At 32.7% G+C, this 16,298-nt stretch overlaps 1 non-coding gene across 1 annotated transcript; it reads right to left on the bottom strand.

The window, feature by feature from the left end:
* Window positions 1-5,294: 5,294 nt before the first annotated feature.
* On the bottom strand, window positions 5,295-5,375 carry BDBG_16881. Its single transcript has one exon. It is a non-coding gene; the product is annotated as a tRNA-Leu (tRNA).
* Window positions 5,376-16,298: the final 10,923 nt, after the last annotated feature.

Raw genomic sequence — 16,298 nt, 5'->3', positions numbered from 1 at the left:
GGTTCAGTGATAAGAGTATTCTGATAAGATGAATAAGTTCACTTGAGAATTATTCAGACAGATAAGATATCTGCAGAAGCTGAGACATAACTTTTATACTGTGAATTCTGATAAGTCAGAATAATGTGATCTTCACTAAGAACCTGATTATAATAAAGATATTAACACTGTCATTTGTGAATTCTAGTCTATAAGATAATGAGTTTCTACTGAGATGAACAGTCTGCAGTGTATACAAGGAAAGAAGAAATCATATTCTTATTAAAGTTAAAAAATAAGAAAATAAACAGAGCTGTGAATACAATTTAGAGATTAATAAAGAAAAAATAAAGAAAACTCATACTTATATTATCAATATTTATAACACTCAACTCTCTTATAACTATTAATTTTTCTCTTCAAAGAAGCAGAGAGTATTATGCCTGTGATACAGACAATTATTACATTTAATGTGAAGGCTGTCAGAAATGCACAGACTTCAGAGAAGTCAGACACTAGAGTATATACAGTTGTAACAGAGCCTTGAGAACTGGTCACCTGTGTGTGTGATCAGATATTTCTTATAAAGCTGTATTCACTCTCTCAGTTATACTGAAGTATTCAGCTCAGAAATAATTAAGATGTGAAGAGAGAGCTCATCTACTTAGATTAACTTCTGTCAGAAATTCATGACATTCACATTGTCTTGATTACTCAGATTTTACAGGTACTCAGAGACTCATCTCTCATTGATAATGAGATTGCAGAAATGCGCTGCGGTGTGAGAATCATTGATGAGAAACCTAGACATATTCACATATATCTGATCAGAGATTGTGCAGACAGGGAGAGAGTGATCATAGGCCTGCAGAGCTGTAGAAGACACTGATAACACTGAGAGCTTCATAAGAACTATTAGCTAGAGTCTGTAAGGAATTACTTGTAAGAAGACTTACAGCAAAGAGAAGAACTGCACTGCTTGAAGTCAGAGACTGGCCTGAGAGAGGGATGAAGTGAGCCGCTGGCCTGAAGATCAGATGCAGTGATAAGGCTAAGAGAAGTGAAGATACAGTTGTGAGCAGCAGCATTCTCACTTCATCAGCTGGTAAAAAGTAATCAGAGAAGTCATAGAAACACTCATAAGAAGCTCAGCAGTAGCCAGACATTGTTATAAAGATATTGAAATTGAAAAATTTTTTATTCTTGAGAAGTTCTTGAATCAATATACAGATATTGTCAGAAACACTCTCTCTCTATTATCTGAGTAGAAATACTTCACAGATGAATGAGAATACTCATAGTTTATAAGAATGAAAGCTGTTATAGAAAAAGAGAAAAGAAGATGAGATTCTGTAAACAGATCTGAGATATTTATACTACTTTAGAGAGATTTACTTACACTGTGAGTGATTCTGTGAAACAGTCAGATTACTCTAGTAAATAAGAGTGATTATGAATTACAGATCTGAATCTTTCTATATGACTATAAAGAGTGATTACAGACTGTAGATATCTTGATTCTACAATTCTACAGAGTTAATAAAAGAATGAAAAATTCCTCACAATTCTACAGTGTTAAAGAATAATGATTTGTGAGAATGAGTGAAAGATTAACTTTTGAATATTTCTCTTTGATAAGAGTGATCTCACAAAGAGTGATTCATCTGTGAGATGAATCTGTGTGATGATCATACAAGAACCTTGTGAAAATAATTGAGAGTTAACTAGAATTCTTTTATATAAAAGATGTGAGATAAATCTGCATGATAGTCAGAGAAGAATCTGTAAATTATAAAGAATCTTATAAAATAAGAAACTGAGTGACAGACTCTTTTCTCTTTGCAGTGACAAGGGATTTTTCCTCACTAAGGTTTTTTATAGATATGAAGAATTTTTAGTGAGTATCACTGCAGTGCTGAGCTGACTCTATAAAGTCACTCAGTGAAAGACTTCACAGATGAAGTCTTAGAGAGAGAGAAGTATGTAAGAAATCCCATCTCTTACAGATTCTTTACCTCTATTTCTATCTCTTATATAACTAATAGAGCTAGCGGCCCTTGACTACACACAACTATATAGACTGAAGTTCATGAATACTATTCACAACTCAGCTTGAATACTATTATACATTTGATCTCTACATTTTATCTTTCTATTATAAATACTTCTAGTAGTTAACAGTACATATCACGCCAAGCTGCAAACACCCGAATAATCGCCTGTGAGCACTTATTCTTACATTTTAACAGATATGAGCCTGTTCTTTCTTATATATAATTACTACATGAAGGTGTTAAATCTTCTAGAGATTACACAGTTCACACTGAATCTTCATAGTCTCATTCAGATTGTTGATAATATAGTAATAAAACTCTGAGATATCTGTAATTGAGTAGAAGTCTTCATAATAAGTGATAAACAGAATGAAGAAGATTAAATCAATGTTCACTGAGACCTCACTGAATAATATAAGATAGAAGATCTGATATAATTAAATCTTAAGAATATATGAATTATATATTCATCTCATACACTAGATTACTGTCATATCAGGTATAAAGTGATAGAAGTTCTAGATAGTTATAACTACTATCTTAACACATTATCAGAGATTCATGATGTCTTTTACACAAGCTTGCTCTGTCACACTATTATCAATCTGTTCTCTTCTCAACTGACTTCTGACTGACAACTGTCAGAGATTATAGAAGAAGATAATGAGCTTGAGTGAGAGATTAAAGATATTCTCAATGAGAGATTATATGACTGCAGCTGATAATATCTTGTGAAATGAGTCAGCTATGATTAACTGATCTGAACTCTGAGTTCTGTATTATCTGAAACAGCAGCTCTTGACTGATGAGAACTGCTTCTGAAAGAGAGAACTAATGTGACAGACTGCACCTGATCAATTATATAGACTATTCTATTACACTTCACAGATTTCAATTACTTCATTCATGAATACATACACTTCAATTCTCAGTCATTCTCAATCATTAATTCTCAGCTGTCATGAATGCATACACTCTAATTCTCAGCCATTCTCAATTGCTGATTCTCGGCTGTCATGAATGCATACAGATTCTTCCGCCCTGAAGCCTCACTGTGTACATCATCACATACATGTATGAATATTCACTCCGAGTGCTGATTCTCACACTTTCTCTTTCTTTTCTTCTCTAACATTTTTCTCTTTGTTATATAAGACCTATTAATATCATATCAATCTATTCGGCGTAGGCTTCTTACAGTCACTGATATCTCAACTTCTTTCAAACCTACATTAGATGAACTATGGCATACAGCAGCTCAAACTGATGAACTTCTTCAAACACTCACTGAAGCAGTATAACAAGAAGCACTCTGATTTTCCTCAGAACTACATATAAGAACTGACATCTCAGAATATTTAATTAATGATAATAACACTCTATGATTCTGTGAACAATACTGAGTCTCTCACTCTGAACTCTTACACACTCAGATAATACAAGAAATGTATAACTCTTGTATAACTGATTATTCAGATTGTGAACAACTGTATAGAATAATCTTTCAAGAGTTCTACTAATCTGAAATATTAAACAGTATTAGATGCTTCATCTGAAACTGCAACTACTATTCTTATATTATCTTATGAAAGAACTGTAGAAAAGATCTACTGAAATTACTTAATATCTCTGATAGAATCTGATAAGATGTTATTATTATTATTATTCTTCAATTATAGATGTATACAGTCAGAGACTATGACATCTACCTGAGAACTTTAGTTCTCAGAGTTTTTTCTATGTCTGTAAAGTTAACTATTATACATTCATCAATTTCAGATATGTAAAATCAGAAAATTCCAGCTCAGAATACAAAAACTATTTACAAATTGCAGTGTTTTAACATCTTTTGATACTTTGAAATCATTTAACAATATCATGACAAAAGAAAAGAGAAAAAGAACACAGTCTCAAAGATAGACACATTAAATAGATAGATAGAAAGAAAATGAAAGAAAAAGATAAAGAAAAAGATAAAGTAAAGAGAGACTATAATAAAACAAATTATTAAAAGAGAGTGTATAGCTGTTTTAACAGACTATATCTGATTGATTTTCTTCTCTTCATATTCAGATAATTCTGAATTTAGTCATTTTCTTATAGCTACTTGAGTTTCTGATAGAAAGTCTATTAAGTATTTAATTCCTGTCTCAGTTGAGAATAAGAATCTTATATTTAATTAATTTAGATCATACTTCTCTTTTAATCTGACTCTGAGACTATTGTATAATGCACAGTGCATTACAATATACTCAGAATTCTTATTTGTATTACAGAATAAGCATTCTATTGAGTCAAATCTATCATCAAATCTTTATATATAAGATTTGAAATAGCCATGTCCTAGTTTCAGCTGTATTATAGATGAGAATATTTTCTTTTTACATTTAATTAAACAAGATTTTCACTTGGGTTTTGTTTCAAATCTTGAATAATGTATACTTTTCTTTTATTTCTGCCAGCTTTCATTTCACTTGTCTAAACAAGATTCTTTTATTTTTCTCTTTATAAAAGATCAGAACACAATTTTTTGAATAGATCTGCTTAATTCTGCACTCTTTTTTGCAGCTGAATCAGCCAATTCATTGCCATGCTACGGGCGCTAGCCACCCGCAGGATGCACCTTAAGCTAATTACATTTAACTCTCTATAATTAACCGACCACCGCGTCCGTCCTCTCGGGCCAGCCACTAATTTCCAGGGGTGTTAGTTAGTGGCTGCCACCGCCCACTTGGTGACGTACACACCAAGCTTCCGGTTGCTGATCTCGGCCCCATTAGATGCCCATAGGCCTATCAATCAGTTGTCATGGCCTCACCCTGTGTTAGGGACTAACCATAGGCTTGATGACTGCAGTCCTCCCTGCCAGTATTAGGGCTTGGCAGGGAGCTTGCAGGCTCTAGCCTATCAGAGTGCTCTGCCTAGGGCCTAGATGCATGTCTAGGCCTGCTAGTTGAGTGGTTTTCAAAATCATTCTCTGTATTTAAGGGGGAGCTAGGCTCCGATGACAGCCCTAGTTAGGGACTTGCTTAAGTAGTGTATAACCACTACATTAGGCTTGGCTCTATATTGTTAGAACCTTGACAGGTGTATAGTAGAATAGTGGGACATTGACACTCCATGCTGGCCCTGGTGAGTGTTCGCAGGATCTTGCTTAACTAGTGGCTTGGCTTGCAGTAGGGAGTTCTACCCCGCACCAAGCCTTACTAATTAGGCTCAGCCCCTATTACATGGGGGCTTTCATGGGTAAGAAGTGACAGGTGCCAGCGGTGGGATTCGAACCCACGCACTCCTAATGTGTGCGGCCTTGGTTATCAGTCTTACCAACTGGGCCACGCTGGCTCTGATAAGATGTAGTAATTAACTTTACTATTAATCTATCTGAGAGTAAGAGTTATAAGAATATTCTGGTCATCATTGACTGACTAAGTAAAGATATAATATTGAAATCTTGTGATAAGATGAATGCTGAACAAGTCACTGAAGCCTTCTTACAGAGTATATTCTATTGAATGCATGAGTTGCTGAGATCTATTATATTGAACTGAGACTATCAATTCATGAGTACTCTCTGAACAAGAATCTGTCAAGTTCTCAAGATTATACACTGTTTATCAACTGTCTATTATCTTGAGACTGATAATTCATTGAAATGAATAATTCAGACTGTAAAGAATTATCTTTGTAAGTTTTATAATCACTTATAAGATGATTGATATAATCTTCTTCTACATACAGAGATTATTATTAACAGTTAAGATACTATTTCAACAGATATAAGCTCATTCTTTCTTATATACAGATATTATATGAAAGTATTAAATCTTCTAGAGATTACACAGTTCATATCAAATCTCTGCAGTCTGATTCAGATCACTGATAATATAGTAATAAAGCTCTAAGATATCTGTGACTGAGCAGAGATCTTTATGACAACTGTAAAACAAGATTAAGAAGATTAAATTAATATTTAACAAGATTCTGCAGAGCAGTATAAGATAGAAGATCTTATATAATTAAATCTCAAGAACATACAAATCACATATTTATCTTGTACACTAGTTTACTGCCATGCTAGGTATAAAGTGATAGAAGTTCTAGATAGTCACAACTACTGTCTTGACACATTATCAGAGATTTATAATGTCTTTCATACAAGCTTACTCTGCTACACTGTCACTGATCTGTTCCCTTCTCAACTGACTTCTGATTGACAGATATCAGAGATTATAGCAGAAGATAATAAACTTGAGTGAGAGATTGAAGATATTCTTGATAAGAGATCTCACAGCTGCAGCTGATAATATCTTATAAAATGAGTCAGCTATAATTCTCTGATCTGCACTCTGAGCTCTGTGTTATCTGAAACAGCAGCTCTTAACTAATGAGAACTACGCGCCCGCGATTCTATATCACTTCTAGAAAGAGAGGGCTAATGTGACAGGCTGCATCTAATCAATTATATAGACTATTTTATTACACTTCACAGATTTCTACTGTTCTGATTCTCAGTCACTTCACAGATTCCTATCATTCTGATTCTCAGTCACTGATTCTCAGCTGAAAATCTACAGAATTTCTATTCTTCTGTTCTAAAGCTTCACTGTGTATGTTACTGTGTATGCATATAAATATTCACTCTGATCACTGATTCTCACACTTTCTCTTTCTTTTCTTCTCTAATGTTTTTCTCTTTGTTATATAAGATCTATCAATATCATACCAATCTATTCAGTGTAGGCCTCTTACAACTTTCATACTGTGAATTCTGATAAGTCAGAATAATACAGTCTTCACTAAGAATCTGATTATAATAAAGATATTAACACTATTATTTATAAACTCTAGTCTATAAAATGATGAGTTTCTACTAAAATAAACAGTTCACAGTGTATATAAAGAAAAGAAGAAATCATATTCTTATTAAAGTTAAAAAACAAAGAAAATAAAAACAGAGTCATGAACATAATTTAGAAATTAATAAAGAAAAAACAAAGAAAACTCACACTCACATTCTTAATATCTGACACTTAATTCTCTTATAACTATCAATTTCTCTCTTTAAAGAAGTAGAGAGTATCATGTCTATGATACAGACAATTGTTGTATTTAATATAAAGATTATTAGAAATATACAGACATCAGAGAAGCTGAATATTAAAGTATACACAGTTATAGCAGAGTCTTGAGACCTGATTATCTGCATATATAATCAGATATCTCTTATAAAGCTGTGTTCACTCTCTCAGTTATACTGAAGTATTCAGCCTGAAAATAATTAAGACATAGAGAGAGAACTCATCTACTCAGATTAACTTTTATTATAAATTCATGATATTCACATTGCCTTGATTACTCAGATTTTATAAGTACTTGAAAACTCATCTCTCATTCACAATGAGATTGTAGAAATGCAGTGTGATGTGAGAACTGTTAAGAGAGAATCTAGACATATTTGCATATATCTGATCAGAGATTGTACAGATAGAGAAGAGATGATTATAGATCTACAGAGCTGCAGAGAGTACTGACAGCACTGAGAGCTTTACAGAAACTTTTAACTAGAGTCTGTGTAAGAAATTACTTACAGAGAGACTTACAGTAAAGAGTGAAACTGTAAGAGACCTACACTGAATAGATTGATATAATATATAGGTCTTATATAACAAAGTGAAAAACATTAAAGAAGGAAAAGAAAGAGAAAGTGTGAGAATCAGTGATTGAAGTGAATATTTATAGGTGTACACAGTGTGTACGCGGTGAAGCTTTGAGATGAAAGAATAGGAATTCTGTGAGTTTTTCAGCCAAGAATCAGTGATTGAGAATAACTGAGAATCAGAGCTTTTGATGAAATCTATAAAGTGTAAAGAAATAGTCTATATAATGATCAGATGCAGTCTGCTATATTAGTCTCTCTTTTCTCTAATTATGTATAGTTCTCATCAGTCAAGAGCTGCAGTCTTGAATAGTGTGAAACTCAGAGTTCAGGTCAGATGATCATAGCTGACTCATTTCATAAGATATTATTAACTGTAGTCACAGAGTCTCTTATCAAGAATATCTTCAATCTCTCATTCAAGTTCATTATCTTCTTCTATGATTCCTGGCAGCTGTCAGTCAGAAATCAGTTGAGAAGAGAACAGATTGATAATAATGTGATGAAGCAAGCTCATGTGAAAGACATCATAAATTTCTGATAATATATCAAAACAGTAGTTGTGACTATCTAGAACTTCTATCACTTTATACATTGATATGATGATAATTCAGTGTATAAGGTAAACATGTGATCTGTACGTTCTTGAGATTCAATCACATTAAGTCTTCTATCTTATATTGCTCAGCAGAATCTCAGTGAACATTGATTTAGTTCTCTTAATCTTATTTTATAATTATCATGAAGATCTCTGCTCAGTCACAGATGTCTCAGAGCTTCATTACTATATTATCAGTGATCTGAATTAAACTGTGAGAGTTCAGTGTGAAATGCATGCTTTCTAGAAGATTCAATACTTTCATGTAATAACTGTGTGTAAGAAAGAACAGACTTACATCTGTTGAGACAGTATCTCAGCTGTTAATAGCAATCTCTATATGTAGAAGAAGATCATATCAATTATCTTATAAGTGATTACAGAACTTATAAAGATAATTCTTTATAGTCTGAATTATCTATTCTGATGCATTATCAGTCTCAGAGTAATAGACAGTTAATAAACAGTATATAATCTTGAGAACTTGACAGATTCTTATTCAGAGAGTACTCATGAATTAACAGCTCTGATCTGATACTATAGATCTTAGTAATTCATACATTCAATAGAATAGACTCTGTAGAAAAGCTTCAGTGACTTGCTCAGTATTCATCTTATTACAAGGTTTTAATATTATATCTTTGCTTAATCAGTTTACAATGATCAGAACATTCCTACAATTCTTACTCTTAGAGAGATTAACAGCAAAGTCAATTACTACATCTTATCAGATTCTATCAGAGATATTAAGTAATTTCAGTAGATCTTTTCTACAGTTCTTTCATAAGATAATAGAAGAACAATAGTTACAGTTTCAAATAAAATATCTGATACTGTTTAATATCTCAGGTCAGTAGAACTCTTGAGAGATTATTCAGTATAATTATTTATAATCTGAATAGTCAGTTATATACAAATGATACATCTCTTGTATTATCTGAGTGTGTAAGAGTTCAGAGTGAGAGACTCAACATCATTCATAGAATCACAGAGTGTTATTGTCATTGATTAAGTATTCTGAGATGTCAGTTCTTATACATAGTTCTGGAAGGAATCAGAGTGCTTCTTGATATACTGCTTCAGTGAGCACTTAAAGAAGTTCATCAGTTTGAGCTGTTATATGTTATAATTTATTCAGTGTAGGTTCAGAAGAAGTTGAGATATCAGTGTCAGTGTTAGTATTAGTATCAGTGACAGTTCAGAGAGAGGATGTTCTAATTGAAGAAGTATATATAGTATCATGAGTAGACTGGCTGCCGGGACCATGAATTTCAACATTTGATCTCATTTGATCTGGTCTCATACATTTCTTGACATGAATCTCGCTGGGACTAATCATTAAAAAAACATGCAAAGTGACTATATATCAGATCTCAAAATGAAATCATAACTTAGAAAAAATAAGAAAGTGATCTCATTTGATCTCATTTAATTTCATTCTTGGCATAAAGTGACTATTTTTAGATATTTTAAGGTTTTTTTTAGACTATTCTTAATTTTTTAAAAAGTAATGCTTTTTGATAACACTCCAATAAGATTTAAAGTCATTTAAAGGAATAAAAATAATTTAAATTGAGAAGTGAAAATCATAATCTCATTTGAAAAATGTGACAAGAGTAGACAGTAAGTCTCACTGAAACAGTATAAGACTACTATCTAATGTTAAAACAGTGTACTGAGATCAGTAAAATTGATAATAAGACTATTAAATATTCTGGTCCTGGTCTCAGACACGGTCACACGGTCAGTCTAGTCATGAGTTGTTTCATCTTGATTAACTAATATCTTCAGATCTAGAAGCTGATGTTCTCAGTTCATTTAACAGGTGTCTGTTACATTGAAAGACATATCTTGCTCTTATCATAAGAGAGCATCTGTCATCAAGTTCTAGCTGCTGAGACAGTAGTGTATTGTAAAATGAAAGCAGCTTAAGAACTCAGATCATCACATCTGTTATTCAGTGAGTTTATGAATAGTTGTGAAGTGCTTGAGGTTCTTATGATCTGTGATTATCTCAAATTCAAAGACACTTCAGAGTTCAGAGTCTCATTTTTCTAGATAGTGTACAATTGCAAGAAGTTCTGTAAGTGGTCTTGTGATATCTGAGAAGTTTTGTATAAATTGCTGATAGAAGTTAGCAAATCCGATGAAGCTTCATACACCTTTCACAGTATGTGAAGCTTCTCATTCAAGGATGACAGAGACTTTCTCAGAATTCATTTGAATTCCCTTGCCAGCTTCTATGATAAAACCTAGATATTTGATACTCTTGACTTTGAAGTCACACTTGTCAATATCTATTAATAGTTCTGCTTCTTGTAATCATTGTAATACTCTTCATATATATTCTTGATATTCTTTTCTGAATCTATCAGTGAAGATAAGAATATTATCAAGATATACAGATGCAAATTCATCAAGAAAATTCTGAAGTACTCAGTGAATATACTTCTGAAATGTACTGAGAGCATTGATCAGTTCAAAGAGTGTAACTATTCATTCAAAGAGATTATAATATATTCAGAATGCTGTAAGACATTCATCTTCTTCAGTAATACAGATTTTATGAAACATGATAATAACATCTAGTTTTGTAAATCATTGAGCTTGTCTGATGCAAGCTAGAGTTTCATTGATAAGAGATAAAGAATAGCAGTCTTTCTTGATTAATCTGTTCAATTCTCAATAGTTCACACAGAATCAAAGTTCTTTATCTGATTTCTTTACAAAGAGAATAGAAGCTGCAGTAAAAGAGTTGCTAATACATATAAATTCCTTATTCAATAGATCATTGAGTGTCTTCTGAAGAAGAAGAAGTTCATCTTGAGACATGTTATAAAGAGAATCTTATAATGACTTGAGATTCTTATCATTCTTCTTTTCTAACTTGATACTGTAATCTACTTCTGAGTCTTGTAAGAGAGATATATTCATAGTGTTATTCTATCAGAAGACATCTAGATATTCATGATATTATTGAGAGAGCTTTGTATAAGAATCTGTTATTATAGTACAGAATAACTTCTCTAGAGCTTTCTTAATATCAGTCAGACTGATGAAATAAATTGTCACATGATTCTGCTATTAGTAATCTTTTCAGTGACTTTCTTTTCAGAGCATTTCATAGGCATTGACAGAGATCTGTGTCAGATTTATAGTCTTATAAATGTCATCTTTGTGAACTCTATTATTGTTAGAGAATATTAAGCTTCTATTTCAAGTGTTCAATAAGATGCCTTGTTCAGATAGTCAGACAAGTTCTAATATAAGATTATAATTGAGATTATCAACTTCATATGCATAGACATCTTCATGTTAATATTCTTTGACATCTATGTTCAACTTCATTATGTAACAGATACAAACATCTTTTAAGTCATTAAATCCTGTGAGAAGTCAGAGTTTTAATAAGAAAATACACTGACGGTTGTAATGTCTTACAACTGAAGATTTAATCATTGTATAATAACATAAACTACTGTCTATCATGACTTTCATATTATATATGTTATCAATCACAGTAGATACAAGAATTATATTCATTGTCATTTTCTCTTTAAATTATTATTGTCTGATCTCTTTAAGCTTCTGTTTACAAATTTGAACAGAAGCTAATCTTTTCTCTGTTTCATCAAGACATTCTTATAGTTATCTTCTGAATCTTCCTTCACTGCAATGTGATTGACATGAACAGGTGCTGATTCATTCTTTAAGTGAGAAGGCATGTAGACTGATCAGCAGTTGAAAGTAATATGTTCTGATCAGTTACAGTTAATGCATACTTCTTATTAACATTAATCAGCAACTTCTTCAGAAGTAATCCCAGAAACTCAGAAGTTTGTTCAGATGACAGAGATTCTTACTTATGTATAGATATTTAAGTCTACTCAATTCATAGCATCTGCATCATTGTTATTCTTCAGCATGAGTGTATAAGTAACTGAGTTATTTCTCAGTGTAGATGTATAAGTATAACATCTTCTATCACTGTTCTGTATACTCTTGAGCTTGATAAGACAGTCATTCAATATCTGAAGTTATACATAGAAATCTTTATAAGTCTGGTCTTCATCTACACTTACAAGAGCCTGTAAGAGTTTGAAAGTTAATGTCTTCTTAAGCATGTTAATCTTCATTTAATTCTCTCAAGATTAATCATCTACTTCTAGAATCTTGATATCAAAGTCAGAGATGAATCTTGTAAGAAAAGTATTTCTCTATTGAGTACTCTGTAATCAATCTAATACTTTCTGTTATATAACAGTGTCTCAGAACAGAATATCAAGATGTTTAATAATATTATCAGGTATTTGCAACACTGATTCACATGCTTTTATTCATGAAGAAAACTTCTGTTTCATGTGATTCTTCAATCATTCATTGATATATTAATCTTGATTAATTAGTGAATCAATAGCATCTTCATCTATACTCAGTTTCATGAGCATTTTCATTCTTCATGATGAGTAGAGAGTGAGATCAGAAGTATAAAATATATGAGAGTATCTAAGCATTCTTTCAGTGTTTTTATATTTAATTCTGTAGATGTTGAAATTGCATGAGTTTCTTATTAAGATAATCATTGAATCTCTTCATATTAGTATTGTTAAGTTGCATGCATATCAGCTATTTATTATTATTATAGTTTCAACATTGCTCAGAGTCACTGTAATACTGTATCTATGCTTATGTTCAAGAGTTCTCTCATACTATTATTAGACATGATTGGCCCGGTGGCGTAGTGGTTAACTACGCTACCATGGAGCCCCAATTAGCGGCCTTCCCCCCGGGGAATGAATGCCAAGAGGGGGCAGGTTCGAACCCTGCGAGGGCCATCTTAACCACAGCTTCCACTGTTAAGTCATAAAACAGTACCAGGGGCCCCCGGGTGCACTATAATGAATCATTCTCAAGCTTAAGATGTCCATCCCGGGGGTTCCCGGGCGCTAATTCTCACTGATCTTAGGGTTAACAGCTCCCCAGGCGCTTCAAGTTAGATCAGTACTAGAGTGATTGAGATCTAGGGTGCCCGCAGGATAGTGAATCATCATCAAGCTTAACTGGCCAGGCCTCATCCCCCTCACTCTAGGCACCCACTTCCGGGGAATAAGATTTAAAAACTATCTGATTAGAACACTCTGGGCCTAGCAAGGACCTAGGTGAGATGAGGCCTAGGTGCTCTTAATAGGTGGTTAGTGTAAGCAAGACCATGACAGCCAATTGATAGGCTGGAATGCCGAGATTGACAGCTGCAAGGTTAGAGACTTAACTAGAATTGAGTAGCTCTGGTATTATTCTTAGTGAGAATCCCACTTATGAGTAAGCTAGTTACAGGAGCTAGCTGGGCGGCGGCCCTTTAGAGGGAATGATAACCCCTGAAGCGGGCCTGAGAGGACAGAGGCAGCAGTCGGTTATATAGAGTGTTAAAATATGTATATAGCTTAAGGTGTAAACTGCAGAGGTCTTGTTCTGTAGCTATCTATTTAATGTGTCTATCTTTAAGACTGTGTTCTCTTTTCCTTTGTCATGAGATTGTCAAATGATTTCAAAGTATCAGAAGATGTTAAAACACTGCAATTTGTAAACATTTTTTATATTCTGAGCTGAAATTTTCTGATTTTGTATATCTGAAATTGATGAATGTATAATAGTTAACTTTACAGATATAGGAAAAACTCTGAGAACTAAAAGTTCTCAGGTAGATATCATAGTCTCTGACTGCATACATCTATAATTGAAGAATAATAATAATAATAATTAGACATGATTATATTAATTGTTGAATGTGTAATATCTGTGAAATCAGAAGAAGTATAATTATATAAATATCTTATATATCTGTAGTATTAGAACTCTCAGATCTTTCACTGATATTCTCTTTATAAGATCTTATTCTCTTTATAAGATCTTGTTACAGAGTCAGAGTGACTGATAAGCAAGCTTCTATTTAAAGACTCAGTGTTCACTTAACTGTTTAACTGTTTCTCTATTTCTTACACATTGTTATGCATTTAGATATCTCAGTGAGTAATTGTTTCTAATAAGAAGATAATACATGAATAATTGTTTCTAATAAGAAGATAATGAACATTTTTCAAGTATAAGAGATCTACACTGAATAGATCAGTATAATATATAGATCTGTAAGAGGCCTACGCCGAATAGATTGGTATAATATTGATAGGTCTTATATAACAAAGAGAAAAATGTTAGAGAAGAAAAGAAAAAGAAAGTGCGAGAATCAGCAATTGAAGTGAATATTTATATGTGTATGTGATGATGTACGCGGTGATGCTTCAGAACAGAAGAATATACGCATGTTCATAGCGGCTGAGGATCAGCAATTGAAATATACATGTTTGTAACAGCTGAGAATCAGTGATCAGAAATGAGACAGTAGAAATCTATGAAGTGTATGAAATAGTCTATATGATTGATCAGGCACAGCTCATCACATTAGTTCCTTCTTTTCAGAAGCAGTTCTTATCAGTCAAGAGCTGCTGTTTTAAATAACACAGAACTCAGAGTTCAGATCAGTTGATCATAGCTGACTTATTTTACAAGATATTATTAATTACAGCTGTGTGATCTCTTATCAAGAATATCTTCAATCTCTCACTTAAGCTTATTATCTTCTTCTATGATCCCTGGCAATTGTCAGTCAGAAGTTAGTTGAGAAGAAAACAGATTAGTGACAGTGCAGTGAAGTAAGCTTGTGTGAAAGACATTATGAATTTCTGATAATGTGTCAAGATAATAGTTATGACTATCTAGAACTTCTATCACTTTATACTTGACATGGCAGTCATCTAGTGTACAAGATAAATGTGTGATTTATATATTCTTAAGATTCAATTATACTAGATCTTCTATCTTATATTATTCAGTGAAGTCTCAGTGAACATTGATTTAATTCTCTTGATCTTGTTTTACAGTTGTCATGAAGATCTCTGCTCAATCACAGATATCTCAGAGTTTTATTACTATATTGTCAGTGATCTGAATCAGACTGCAGAGATTTAGTATGAACTGTATAATCTCTAGAAGATTCAACATCTTCATGTGATAATTATGTGTAAGAAAGAACAGGCTTATATCTGTTGAAATGATATCTCATTCATTGATAGTAATCTCTGTGTGTAGAAGCAGGTCATGTCAATCATCTTATAAGTGATTACAGAACTTATGAAGATAGTTTTTTACAGTCTGAATTATCTGTTCTGATGTATTATCAGTCTCAGAGTGATAGGCAGTTGACAGATAATATGTAATCTTGAGAACTTGACAGATTCTTGTTCAGAGAGTGCTTATGAATTGACAGCTCTGATCTGATACTATAGATCTCAGCAATTCATGCATCTGATAGAATGAGCTTCTTAGAAAAGCTTCAGTGACTTGTTCAGTATTCATCTTATCACAGAGTTTCAATATAATACTCTTGCTTAATTGATTCATGATGATCAGAATATTTCTACAGTTCTTACTCTCAGAGAGATTAACAGTGAAGTTAATTAGCACATCTTATAAGATTCTATCAGAGATATCAAGCAGTTTCAGCAGGCCTTTTCTACAGTTCTTTCATAAGATGATGAAGAAACAATAATTACAGTTTCAGATAAAATATCTGATGCTATTTAATATCTCAGGTCAGTAGAACTTCTGAAAGATCATTTGATACACTTATTCATAATCTGAATGACTAGTCATATATGAATCATGTATCTCTTGTATTATTCAAGTGTATAAGAGTTCAGAGTAGAGAACTCAATATTACTTGCAGAACTGTAGAGTGTTATTATCATTAATTAAGTATTTTGAGATGTCAGTTCTTATACATAGTTCTGAGAGGAATTGAGATACTTCTTGATATACTGCTTTGATAAGTGCTTGAAGAAGTTCATCAGTTTGAGCTGTTATATATCATAATTCATTCAGTGTAGGTTTAAGAGAAGTTGAGATATCAGTATCAGTGTCAGTGTCAGTTTGAAGAGGAGATATTCTAATCAGAGAA

This window comes from Blastomyces gilchristii, assembly GCF_000003855.2.
Source record: "Blastomyces gilchristii SLH14081 genomic scaffold supercont1.6, whole genome shotgun sequence".
NCBI classification, from domain to species: Eukaryota; Fungi; Ascomycota; class Eurotiomycetes; order Onygenales; family Ajellomycetaceae; genus Blastomyces; species Blastomyces gilchristii.
This window is presented reverse-complemented; position numbering and strand designations above follow the sequence as displayed.